This window comes from Eschrichtius robustus, chromosome 3, assembly GCF_028021215.1.
Source record: "Eschrichtius robustus isolate mEscRob2 chromosome 3, mEscRob2.pri, whole genome shotgun sequence".
NCBI classification, from domain to species: domain Eukaryota; kingdom Metazoa; phylum Chordata; class Mammalia; order Artiodactyla; family Eschrichtiidae; genus Eschrichtius; species Eschrichtius robustus.
The window spans coordinates 23,449,477-23,463,604 of NC_090826.1; the positions used below are offsets into that span (position 1 = coordinate 23,449,477).

At 48.3% G+C, this 14,128-nt stretch overlaps 1 pseudogene; it reads left to right on the forward strand.

The window, feature by feature from the left end:
* Nucleotides 1-8,462: 8,462 nt before the first annotated feature.
* On the forward strand, nucleotides 8,463-9,118 carry LOC137760538 (mpv17-like protein 2; annotated as a pseudogene).
* Nucleotides 9,119-14,128: the final 5,010 nt, after the last annotated feature.

Sequence of the window (14,128 nt, forward strand, 5' to 3'; positions counted from 1 at the left end):
TCCCCGTGCCGCCCACCCCTGCAGGCCCCTCTGCCCTTGACAGGACAGCCCTCTGCACGCACTTGTGCCTGGGAGGGAACGAGCGGCCAGGGCAGGGGACACCGTGGCCTCGTCACCCACCCAGACTGCCCCTGGGTTTGGGGTCCATTAAAGGAGCCGGGTCACCCCCTCACGGGCACCCAGAGCACAGGGGGGGTCAAGAGCCCTGACCTGACCGCCAGGCACCAGCAGCGAGGAGGGGGGGCAGGTCTGATTCCCAGCTCCCAGGTGGGGAAGCCGGGTCCCGGAGAGTCACGGTCTGCCTGGGGCTCTTGGGGGTCAGCGAGAGTCCAGAGAAGGCCCAGGACCGTGCCCGCAGAGCCAGCTCCCCCTGTGGCCCCGTCCAGGCCCACTCCAGGGTCCTCTACTCACCCGCCCCACGTCACCCATCAGTGGGGAGGGAAGGGAAGGAGAGGGGAGGGGAAGACTGAGGCCCAGCCAGGGCAGGAGATTGGCTCGAGGTCACACAGCATGTCACCCACCCCAGGGACAGAGGGCACCGTCCAGGGCCCTGAGCTGTTCACAGAGGGTGGGGTGGGTGGGGGAGGGCAGCATGCCATGTGGGCTGGGTATGAGTTTGGAAATTAGGCAGACCTGGGTCAATCCTGGCTCCGCCTCTTGTTATAGACAAGCTATTTTCTAAACAATAAACCCAGATCCTGCCCCTCTTCCCTTGCCTAAAACCCCTCACTGGCTTCCCAGGGCGTCTAGAATAAAACCCACACTCTGTCCTATGGCCTACAAGGCCCTCTGTCATCTGGCCCCTTCATCCCAAAGTAACACAAATCCCTAATTCTGGGGCTGCAAGGTGCGGGGACGCCTTAAGGCAGAAGTGCAGGGGACTCTGGGAGTGGGTGACAAGGGCACTGGCAGTCCTCCCGTCCACCCCCTGGACCTATCCCCAGGTGAAATGGTTGAGGCTCCAAATGCCACCCCTGGGCCCTGGTTCTTGGTCCTGGGGCGCCCATGACAAGAGCTCTTCCAGAGGCCCAGGCAAAATGACTCAGAAGCTACAATACTGGATTTTTGAGGTAAAGAAAAGAAAAGCTAGAAATGGGATGGGAGGGAACGACCCTGTGCCCTTTCCCCTGGGTCACCAGGATGCTCTGAGACCCCGTGGGGCCTTGAGCCTGACATCCAGGTGCTGATGGCAGACTTGTGTCTTCTGGTCCCCACTTGTGTGTTTCTATCTATTTTTATCACTTTAATGAATGGCCTTTTGCTGTGAGCTCCCCTAAATCTTCTGTGGAACAGAGCCGAGAGTAGATAATGAATGCTGACAAACTGAAATACATCCTGTCACAGCCTTGGCAGGGGACACCCCGTAGTGACAGCCTGTGCTCTGGGAGGTATAGAAACACCTTTGCCGTGCTCTCCAGCTCTTTCTTTCGTGCTTTTAAGTTGCAGGGAATCGCCCCAGTGTCCTGGTCAGCAGCCCATTCGTTGTCTGTCACTAGCCTGTTGTGAATACCAGCCCAGGCCCTTCTCAGCTTCCATTTTCCAGCCTGAGGTCAGGCCTCTCCTGGCTTCTCCTGGCCCCCCGTCCCAGCAGGAGATGATAATAATTGACATTAGCATGAGCAAAGCGCATCTTGATCGGGGATGATCCCCGTTATGCAGATAAGGACAGGGAGCTCAGAGAGGGGAAGGGATGTGTCCAAGGTCACACAGCAAGGTCCTCTGGAGCCTGGAACTCCCAGATCTTTCATTGACTGCTTGTCATGTGGCCTCCCCCACCAACGCCCTCTCTGGCCCTTACCATACCCCTGACTTCTGCTCATAGGCTCCCTGAATGGTCAAAGAAAGGAGAAGTTTGTGTTTCCCACCTCCTCCCTTTCCTGGGTCACACCCAGTGTCACACCCATGCTGGCAAACACTCCACTGGTCACATAACCCGCAGTTCCCTCCCCACACCCCATGTACACACCACACCCATCTGCACATACACCCCGACCTGTGCCCCCGACCCTACTCTCATACACACCTCTGCTCTCCCATGACCCTCCTACTTCCAGCACTTTCTCCCCAGCAGAGGCAACCCCACGGTGCCATCAGTTCCCATAGAAGGCAAAGGTTCAGATGAGGAACCATGTTTTTGGCCATTCCAGAGCGATCATCCTCTCTCACTGGCTGCCCTAGCTTTTGGAAAGCCCATCCTCATGTCTCCCTGGGCAGGACCTTCCAGGAGAAAAGCTGGGAATAAGCATGCCCTCCATCTCTATCCTGGTCTGAGTTGGGATGCTCTGGATGGGCCTGGCCAGTCCCCTCTCCTGGCTGGACATGCTCCAATGATGTCATGACGGTCACCATCAGATACCCATGGCCTAAGAGAGGGAGGTGACCGTGGGCTTCCCGCCTGCCCAGGATCACAGAAGTCCTCAGACATTCTTAGTCTTTCCAGACTCCTTTCTTTGACCACTCAGGGAGCCTATGAGCCTGGTAGACTGAGGGAGGACAGCGTGAGCTGGCCTGGGTGGGGGGCTCTGGGTCAGAGGAGGGGCCTCTTCCCTCATGCCTTTGAAGGGCTCACTGTGGGTCTGCGTCAGTCTCAACAGCACCGTCAATTCCATACCCTGGCCCCTCATTGATCCCAGAACTCCTGGAGGGGGTGTGATGTGAGGAGGGGGAGGATGCCATCACCTGGGACCCCTGTGAGGCTTGGTCCTTTCCCCAGAAGACCCCAACTCCATCTCAGTGTGGAAGGAACAGGGTCTGAGGGTAAGAAAATGAAGCTGTATGACTTTGGATAAGTACCTTGACCTCTCTGTGCCTCAGTTTCTTTGTCTGTAAAATGGGATAATAATGCTGCCTCCCTGCTAGGGTTGTAAGCATCCTGCCTGTACTGCAGGTAACAGCCTGGCACACAGGAGGAGCTCCATCCATGTGGGCTGCTGGTGTTGGGGCCGGGTTTGCCACCTGCACCTGTCTGACCTTGAGGAAGTCATTTCCCCTCTCTGTGTCTCCAGCCCAGCCTGAAATGGGGCCCATTGTAATAACAGCACAGAGACACAGGTGGTGAAGATCAAATAGGATTGTCAGTGATTTAAAAAAAGCCCAGGATGTCTGTGTACTGATCGGCATACACGGAACCCAGCAGAAGGTACAGTGCAGATGGTTATTACTGCCCGGGCTCTGCCGCTCCCCCTCCCCCTCCCCTCTGGTCTCTCCTCGGTGGTCTCCCAGCCCCTCCAGCTGCCTGCTAATGAGCCAGAGGCTTCAGTAATGAGGCTGCTTCTCCATTTAATGCGCTGGAACAGCCTTGGAGGGAGAGGGGACGGGGTGGGGGGAGGAGAGGGGAGAGGGGGAGGGTGGCTCTCCACGGCCTGGCAGCCCCAGAGTCTGCAGTCACTCTCCCCAGTCTGGAGCAGTCAGTAGAGGGGAGTGAAGGGCACGCCCTACTCTTCTTGTGAAAGTCCCCTGCCCGTGAAATGTAAGGACATGAGGACGTGAACGTGAGCGCAGCCTACACCCAGCAGCTGCGCCCTGGCCTCCCCAACTCTAGGCTCAACCCCCTCCCCATCTAATCCCTGTCTGCCCCAGAGTGAGTCTGAAAAACCCCTCAGGTCTCACTGTGTCCCTTCCTGGACCCCATGGGGCCTACAATGGCTCCCCCTGCCCCTTTCTGGGCCCGGGGCCAGGCCCATCCTCCTCACCACCAGGCCTTTGCACATGCTGTTCCCGCCTCTGTCTCCACTGCCCCTTCTTGGGCTCCCGTGGCCCCCGAGCTTCTCCAGTCGGCTCTCCTCTGCGCTGTAAGCGCCGGTTCACGCCTCCATCCTCCCATGGCACCGGAAGCCCCTTAGGGATCTGTGTCTGGCTCAGTTACTGCTATCTCCCCACTGTGTAGGGGGAGGTCCCTGACACCTTAGCCAGCATTTATTGAGCACCGACTGTGTGCTGGGGACCGTGCTCAGCCTTTATAGGCATATATCAATTAACCTTCAAAGTCATCTTCAAGGAGACAGGACAGCATTGGGTCTGGGAGCACAGACTTGAAGGCCAGGCCTGCAGGATTTGAACCTGCCTCTGCATTTACTGGCTGGATAAATCTTTATGGAGTTACATAAGCTTGCTGTGCCTCAGTTTCCTCAGGTAGGATGGAGTGAGTAACGATGGCACCTGCCTCATGGAGTTGCTATGAGGATTTAAAGAGGAGTTCATATAATATATATGGCTTAAAACAATGCCTGTCACAGAGTCAGTGCTGGCTATTAGTATTATCCCATTTTACAGATGAGGAAACCAAGAGAGGAGGAAAGTCACTTGCCCAAGATCTCAGCAACGAGGCGGTAGAGTTAGAATGTGAATCCAAGAGCTACCTGACCCTAAAGTACTTTTAGTAACTAAGCCTCAGGACCTTTGCCTTCATGAGTCTCAGTTTCCCCATCTGTAAGTTGAAGGGGCTGGAGTGTGTGATGCCTGGGGTCCCAGTGCTAATACTTGTTGCCTCTATGATTCTCAGTGGAGATTCCAGACTTGGAGCAGGCTTCAGAACCCATGGGCTCCTTTTGTACATTCAAACCAGGATCTTGGCCACAGCGCCTGGATGACGTGCCAGATTTCTGGCAGGCAGTGGCTGGCAGATTAGTCTGAAGTGAGGTGGGCTGGATTCAGCAGGTGAGGCTTTGGAAGAGGTGCTTCTGGGGGACCCCCAGTGTTGGAATGCAACGGGACAGAAAAGTTGGGCTCCAGCTGGTACTTGCCACCACAAGTCACAGGCAGAAGGTTCAGGAACACCATTGGCTTCTGCAGGAGCCAGCTGACAGTATCCCCTTCAGAGCTGGAGCTGCCTGTGCAAACCCTGCTGGCTGCAGGGGCCCTGGGATGGGGTGAAAGCCTTGAGCTGAGAGGGGTGGAAACCAGATTCTAATAGGGGGGCACCTACTATATGCCTGATGCTTTCCATACTCCGTTCCATTTTTATCCCTCACATCCCTCTGCAGATGGAAAGTTGTCCATTCCCAGATCCAATCACCCCATAACTTCCTCTCTTAACCTAACTCAGGCCCCCCTACCCCACCCCATCCCATCTCTCATCCAGTGTTTCAACAGCCTCTGCACTGGGAGCCTGTTATGTTCCCACAGATCACAGTAGACAGAGGACATCTCCCTGAGACCCAAGTCAAATTGTGTCCCCTTATTCCTCCACTCATCCTTTAATTACCTCTCCTCCCCCTCCTCCACTGGCCTACAAAGACCTGGATGATCTATTTCCTTAGGTCCTTCTACAGGCATTGACCTCCTTGCTGCTCTGGGAGTGCATCAAACTCATCCCCACCACAAGGCTTTGTCACTGGGGAAGCTCAGGGTTTCACCTGCATGGCTCTGCTGTTGTGTCTTTCTGGTCTTAGCCTAAATGTCACCACCTCATAGAGGCCTTTTCTGAACTCCTGTCTAAAGGAGTCCCCACCACCCAAATCCCCGTGCTTTAGTGCATCTCTCCATTTCCTTGTCAGTCTCTGTTCTATGCACACAGGACACAGCAGTGAGCAGGACCTGTCTTTGTCCTTGGACCTTTGTGGGCTCTATTGAAGGTGGAAGGATGGGAATCGATATTACTTGAAGACTCCCCCCACCACACACATAAATATGCGCATGCAATTGATGGTGCCACACAGGAAGCACATGGGTTGCCATGGAAACATGTAAGGGGGCTGACCTATTGTAGGGGTTTGGGAGGGCTTCTGTGTTCATATCTAAGAATGACAACACATATCTAAAGGATGGGACTTCCATTTCTTCCAAGATGGAGTAGCCCCAGGCCTCCCAGGTCTTCCCATTCACAACTAATAACCCTGGACATAACACAACAACAAGCATGGGAAGACTCTGAAAGATGGAAAGAAGAAGGTAGCCTGCCTTGAGAATCTCAGAGGAATGATGAGGTGGTTTACTTACTGCCTCCCATATATCCCGACAGAGTGCTGCAGAAGCCTCCAGCCCAGAGCCACAAACACAGACTAAAAAAGCTCCAGGAAAAAGCTGCCACTCTAGCCAAAGGACTGGGAAAAGGGTGGCCTAATAGCAGAAAAACTTTTTGTCAAAATCTGCCTTACTCCAGTCAAAAAGCAACAGAAGAACTACTCTTCCCCCCACCCCTCTGCATTTTCAGTGGGACTGAGCAGGAAGCTGATGTCCCCCCCCTGCCCCCACCCCCTTTGCAAGGAAGCATAGATGCTCTGATTCCCCTGCCAGAGTAGTGTCAGATGGGTCTAGTCATGAGCTAAGCATCTCCCACCTGGCAGCAATGAGACTTATGGTGATAGAAGGTGCAGCTATTCACACTCAATGCCCCCATCCATCATCCAGCTGGTATCAGTAGGACCCAAAGAGAAGAGTCTCCCCACCTGGCATCAATGAGGCAGAATGAGGGGGTGGTGGCAGGGTTAGTTGGCACTCTGCTCCTCTTCTTCCCCTCCATTGGTGTCAGCAGGACCCAGTGGGAAGCTCAGCTCCTGCCTCCACCCTGCAGCAACAAAGCGGCATGAGTCAGCCTTCGGCTTTCCCATCCCTGGTGTCAGTAGGGCACTGGGAAGCTGAGCTTAATATCCTCATTCAGCAGCAACAAGAGGGTAGAGTTGGTGTCCAATTTCCAGGCATGCTGGGGGAAGCTGAGCATATACACCCATCTGGCCTCTTGCTATAACAGCTGCCAAAACAAACAAACAAACAAAAAACCCCCCTCCACAAAAACCAAAAAGCCACACACACACAAACCAAAAGAAATAAAAGATTAAATAGAATCCAGAGTCTTATAATATAGAAAACATCCAGGATACAAAAAAAAAAAAAAAAAAAACTCATCATACCAGGAACAAGGAAAATCACAACTTGAATGACAAAGATACTCAACAGATGTCGACACTGAGATGAATCAAATGCTGGAGCAATCTGACAAGGATTTAAAGCAGCCATCACAAAAATGATTCAATAAGCAATTCTGAATTCTCTGGAAACAAATGAAAAACATCTCAGCAAAGAAATATAAGTTATAAAAAAGAACCAAATGGAAATTATAGTACTAAATATACAATGACCAAAATAAAAAACTCAGTGAATGGCTTGACAGTAGAGTGAAGATGATAGAAGATAGAATCAGTGAACTTGAGGACAGATCAACAGATTTACCCAATCTGAACAAAAGAGAGAAAATAGACTGAAACAAACAAACAAACAAATAAACAGAATTTCAGAGACCAGAGAGACAATAGCAAAAGAACTAACAATGTTATCATTAGAGTCTCAGAAGGAGAGGAGAGAGAGTGGGAGTAAAAATGTATTTGAAGAAATAATGGCTAAAACCTCCCCAATTTAATGAAACACGTACACCTACAGATTCAAGAAGCTTAGCAAATCCCAAATAGGATAAACTCAGAGAAACTGATGCCAAGTCATTATAATTAAATGTTCAAAAACTAAAGACAATGAAAAAGTCTTGAAAGCATCCAGAAAGAAACTACTTGTTACTTATAAGTTACATTAGTTTGAATGACAGTGGATATCTCTTTTGAAACTGTGGAGGCTCAGGTTAAGTGGTACAACAGTTTTTCAGGTATGAGAAAAGAACTGTCAACCATGAATTCTATATCTGGTAAAAATATCCTTCAAGAATTAGGGGAAAGTAAAGACATTTTCAGATGAAGAAAAGCTAAGAGAATTTATTGCTAGAAAATGTATCCTTAGAGAATGGATTAAAGGAAATTATCTAAGCAGAAAGAAAATGGTAGCGGAAGGAGGCTTGGAAATTCAAAAAGGAATGAAGACTATCAGAATGGATAGGGGTAAATAGAATATGCAATCCTTTCTCTCATGAGTTTTCTTACATATTTTGTGGTAGAGGCAAAATTTAAAAACCATCTACTGTGGTATTCAATATCTCTAAGGGGAGTGTTTAAGACTATGTTACTTAAAAAGTGTGAAGGGTAAAGGGATCTCAATGGAAGTAAGGTGTTAACACTTAACTCTTAGTGGTAAAACATCAATACCAGTAGAGTACAATAAGTTATGTACATATCTCATAATACTTAGAGTAAACACCAATAAAACTATGACAGACTCAAAACACTAAATAAATCAATATGGAATCCTAAAAAAATGTTCAGGTAATGCACAGGAAGGTAGAAAGATGAAGAGGAATAGGAAACAAAGAAACCAAACAGAAAATAAAAAATAACATCATAAGCCTAAGCCTTAACATAGCACTAATTAAATGTAAATGGGCTAAATACACTAATTAAAAGGCAGAGATTGGCAGAGTAGACCAAAAACAAAATAAAATAAACAATTACCCCAAGAACACATGATCCAACAATATGCTATGTACAAGTAACTCACTTCAAATACAACAACATAGATGGGGTGAAATTACAAGAATGGAAAAAGATACACCATGAAAATGTTGATTAAAGAAGTAGGGGCAGGTGATGGTATATGGTGGTTGGAACTGGCTGTGTGGCCTGTAGGCTGCAGGGCAGCCCTTGTTCCAAGGCCATGCACTGTTCGTCACCAATAATCTGGGCTGTGGCACTCTCATGGAGGCCGGGGACAATACATACCAGTCCTGGGAGATTTGTGTGTGGCCTTGACAGAATTTTGACCCAAGGTGCTCATCAAGCACGTTTGTGGTGGCCTACAGCATGGGCCCCTTCATACACTGTTGATACCTTTGCCTGGACTACCTGCTCCCTGTGTCCAACTGCTGTGGCCTCCTAAACATCCTCAGGAAGGTCCTTGTCAACTAGTTGATGGTTTTCCCTGTGCTGGGTCTCTGGTACTTCTTGGAGGGCTGGATGCTGGCCGAGAGCTGCCAGGAGCTGTGGGACAAGTTCTGGGAATTCTTCAAGGCTGACTGGTATGCGAGGCCAGCTGAGCAGCTGGTGAATTTCTATTCATGGCTCCTACCTACCCCCGGTTCTGAGTCACCTACACCAACAGCCCGATACTGGGCTGGGACAGGTACCTCTCCTACCTGAAGTACCAGATCGTAGGCCTGGTGATGCTCCCAGGCTTTGTGGTCCTGTGTACCATGCAGACTGAACTGCCTCACCCTTCAACAAGATGTCAGACAGGGCAAGGCTAACCCCCTCAGCGGACTATCTTCCTGGGCGGGAAGGGGAATGGGCTCCCATGGCAGGCCAGGCCAGGGTCCTGGGCTGAATCCTAGCCTCACCCAACTCCTGGGCATCTAGCTGGGCTGCCCCTTCCAAACTCTCTGCCTGGCCTCAGTTTCCTTACCTGGAACAAAACCATGAAGATGGACAGGCATCACCGAGCCCTTCTCACCAGGAGCCTCAGTGACTGGTGACTGAGATGTCCCATTCTCAGCACCGGGTCCCAGCCAGTCAGCCAGTTCCAACCCCTAAGTCTTCAACACTGCTGTGGGCAGGACTCTGGTCTGAGCAGCTGCACTGGGCTCCCTCAAGCCCTGGGACTAAGGTAGGGACATCATCCATCCCCCAAAAGCAGTGTCCAGCCTGGAGTTGGTTCCCAGAATCTGGAACCTTCGGCAGGGTTTCATCTTTCTCTGGTCATGGGCTATAGAGATTCCACTAAATTCTCTTGGTAATTGAAAAAAAAAAAACCCAGGAGTGGTCATATTAATATCAGATAAAGTAGAATTCAGAGCAAAGAAAATCACTAGACAGAGAGGAAAGAGGGACATTACATAATGTTAAAAGAATCAACTCACCAAGAAGACATAACAATCCTAAATATGTATGCACCAAATAATAGAGCCTCAAAATACATGAAGCAAAAACTGATAAAGTTGAAAGGAGAAATAGACAAATCCAAAATTATAGCTGGTGACTTCAAAACCACAGTTTCAGCAATTGATACCACTAATATACAGAAAATCAGCAAAAATCTAGAGCAGAGCAAACAATCAAGAGGATCTAATTGACATATACAGAATGCTCCATCCAAAACACACATTAATTTTCAAGTGCCCATGGAACATTCTCCAAGGCAGACTATATTCTGTGTCATAAATAACAATAACCAAAATAAAAAAGTCAATGTATGTGTTCAATAGCTGAATGGAGGGGACAAAAGAGTCAGTCATCTTGGAGACAGGGCAGTAGAAATTACCCAATCTGAATAACAAAGAAAAAATATAATTGGAGGAAAAAACCCCAGAGCCTCAAGGATCTATGGAACTATAACTAAAGATCTAACATTTGCATCATTAGAATCCCAGAGGAGAAGAGAAGTGTGGGTGGTGATCTGAAAAAGTAGTCAAAGAAATAATGGCTGAAAAATTCCAAAATTTGGCAAAAGACATAAACCTATACTTTCAAGAAGCTGAACGAATCTCAAATAAGAAAAACCAAAGAAATCCACACCAAGACACATTATAGTCAAACTTCTAAAAATTAAACAAAATATCTTGAAAGCAGAGAGAGAGAACTGATACCAATAGGGATAAATATTAGAATGACAGTTTATTTCTCTTCAGGAACCGCAGAGGCTAGGAAGAAGTGGCAAATATATTTAAGTGCTGAAATAAAAGAACTGTCAACCTAGAATCCTATATTCAGTGAAAACATCCTTCATAAATGAAGAGGAAGCCATGACATTCTCAAATGAAGGGAGACTAAGATAATTTGTTGCCAGCAGTCCTACCCTAAAAGAATGGTTAAAAAATTCTCTAAATGGAAAGGAAACAATAAAAGAAGGAATCTTGGAATACCAAGAAGAAGAAAGAACACAGTAAGCAAAAATATGGGTAAATACAATAGACTTTTCCTCTTAAGTTTTCTAAATTGTTTTTGATGGTTGAAACAAGAATTATAACCCTATTTGAAATGGTTCTAAATGTATATAGAAGAAATACTTAAGACATTTATGTTTTAAATGGGGGAGGGTAAAGGGAGGCAAGTTTTCTATATTTACTCAAACTGGTAAAATCATGCCACCAGGAGACTGTAATAAGTGATGTAGATATAATGTAACACCTAGAACAAACACTAAAGAAGCTATAAAAAAAGATATACTAAAAACACCATAGATAAATCAAAACTGAAGTCTAAAAATTGTTCAGGTAATACACAGGAAAGCAGGAGAATAAACAAGGAATATTGGTCTGTAGTTTTCTTTTTGTGTTTTATCTTTGTTTTTGGTATCAGGGTAGCGAAATGGCTGGTTGAAAGTAACACAAGTTTCTTCAACTGAAAAAGTTGAAGGAATAACAGGCCCTACTTCAGAGGGATGACTGTGGGCTTAAGGTAATGCATGTAAAACAAATGCATTAATGCTCAGCACATGTAGTATATAATTCAACTTCAATAAACGATCACTCTAATTTTTCCTTAATAATGCAGTCTTACCTCCCAGTTCAAGATCACCCTGGACTACAGTCTGAATCTATCCATTTTTTTGTAGTTTTAAAATTTATGTTCCCAAATTGATCTGAAACAGCTATACATTTGATGCAATATGTACACATAGATAGAAATTAGGATGATGGGGGAAACGAAATCCTATTAGTTAAATAAATGATGTCATCAGGTCTCCATTCCTGGCTGAGTCTCTGTCATGGAGGCCTCACTTTCCTGCAGGCCCTTTCTTCTAGGTGATCCCACAGCTGGGACCATGCTCACACCCTGCTGTCTCCAAGTCCATAGAAAGTCCCAGAATTCAGCCTCATTGGCTCATGTTGGGTCATGTGCTCATTTCTGAACCAATAACTGTGGCCAGGCAGATACAGGACTCTGGGTGGCCAGATTGACATGAGGGTGGAGTGATTTCTGAAGGACCCCCAAGGACTTAGAGGGCTGCTCAGAGGTTCCTCAAGGAAGATTAGGAAGCTGATATCAAAGGCAAGGCCTGGATGCTGCATGGGCAGAATCATGTTCGGAGTCAGAGTTGGGCCTTATTTCTTTTCTCGGGCTGCCGTAACAAAGTGGACTGGGTGACTTAAACATCAGAAATTCATTGTCTCACAGTTCCAAGAGGCTAGACGTCCCACATCAAGGTGTTGGCAAGGTTGGTTCCTTCAAGGGCTGTGAGGAAGCATCTGTTCCTTGCCTCTCTCCTCGCTTGTGGTGGGTTGCTGGCAATCTTCGGCATTCCTTGGTGTGAAGAAACATCACCCTGGTCTCTGCCTTCATCTTCACACGTCCTTCTCCCTGCGTGCATGTCTGTGTCTAAATTTCTTGTTTTTATTAGGACCTTAGTGATATTGAATTCGGGCCCACCCTAATGACCGCATTTTAACAACTTACCTGTGTAAATACCCTATCTCCAAATGAGGTCATATTCTGAGTTACTTGGGGTTAGGACTTCAACATGTGAATCCTTGGAGGACAATTCAACACATGATTTTTTTTTTTTTTTTTTAGCTGTGCCCTGCGGCATGTGGGATCTTAGTTCCCTGACCAGGGATCGAACCTGCACCCCCTGAGGTGGACACGAGGAGTCTTAGCCACGGGACCACCAGGGAAGTCCCACAACACATGAATTTTTTCAACCCACAACAGGTATGGGGGCTGCCATGCAAGATCCTCTTTCCTGGGCCAGTGCACCCATGCTCTAGTGGAGGTGAGTATTAACCTCAGCTGAAGGGAGCTGCCTTCCAACTCACCCTGAAAAGGCTGAGGTTACATTCTTCCCAGTTGGTGACCTCCAATTAATGACCAGTGGACACAGGTACAAAAGGCCTGGCTCATTGCCCAAGGGGCACAGCCATGTGGTGCCATGCATGCTCCAGGGCTCCCTGTGGGCTCAGGCTGAGGCCAGACTCGAGCTTAGCCCTCAGCCTTGCCCGGCTCCTCTCCTCCCTCCCCTGTTTCCCTCGCCCCCCTCCTGAGAGCCCCCTCCACAAGCCACCTGCCCACAGGTCCCCATCCTACTCTGCTTCTAGGAACCCGGCCTACACTGGATCCCTGACTGGCACAGCCTCACCTACACGGCCACCCTCCTGAGGACCACATTCTTCCCTGAGAGGGGATGAGTGTAAAAGGACCATCTTGTCAGACTCTGAGGAAGAAGGGGGCTGGCATCTTGAGGTCTTTCAAACCCAAACTCCTGCTGCGAACTCATCCCAATTCTCCCCATGTCTGCTCCAGGGTCTCATTCCATCCACCCTCTCCATGTAATTCTCACGTTCTCTCCAATCCAGGTCTGATCAACAGAAGGTTATAAACAAGTCCCAGAAAAACAAACAAACGAAAGAAACCAGCATCTCCCCAGGGCAGCCACTGTCTATTGGCAAGTTGTTCTCTAGTCAATATTTTTGTTTTCTTGATTTTTATATAGATAAAGAATTAAGCTAATTAATATACACTTCTTTCTTTCTTCAGGTCTTGGGAACAGCTTTGTCCCAAAGTGAATTGGTTATCAGATTTCAATAAAGGGTCTACCTTTGCAATTATAGTTCATTAGTAGATTTACAAGGGAGGGAAGATAGTTAACTCCCACTCAGAGGATGGCTTTGAATTTCTCCTTTTTCAGTTGCATGGGTATATCCTGGCTCAAAGGTCTGCGAAAAATGGGATGAAAATTCCAACACCTCATCTGTCCCAGTTGCAAATATTATGTGGGAGAAGACAGACATGGGGAGGGGACTTCTGTGCTAGGAGGACATGCCTCCCCCCTCTTCAGAGCTGCCTCGTGGCTGGGAGGCTTGGTCACTGGAGCCCGACTGGCATCAGGTATGTTGGCCTGGGGAAGGGCTGCTCTGCTCACGGGGATGCAATCTCTGGGGATTTGGGTCCGGGCAGCCTTGGTCCTCTACTAAGCTACCATTTCTTGGGTACCTACTGTATGCCGGAAACTTTCCATGGGTTTTCTAACTTGACAGTGATCATTTTACAGACCCATTTTACAGACAGGTGTGTGCAGGGCGCTGGGCTAGGAGTGAGGAGCAGGGAGGTTTGTGAAGGTGTTAAATGGAGACTCAGAGATGTGCGGGATTTGCTCAGGCACTTGAGTTGGAAATGGAATTGGAAGCCAGGCCCATTACCTCCAAATTTCCTGCTATTTTCCCTCCCTCTTTGTCTCCATCTGGTAGATCTTCAAGTGGGTGGGGGCCCTGGAACTTGCATTCCAAGGAGACCCTGCTTCTGTCCAGGCCTGGGTGGGAGACCGG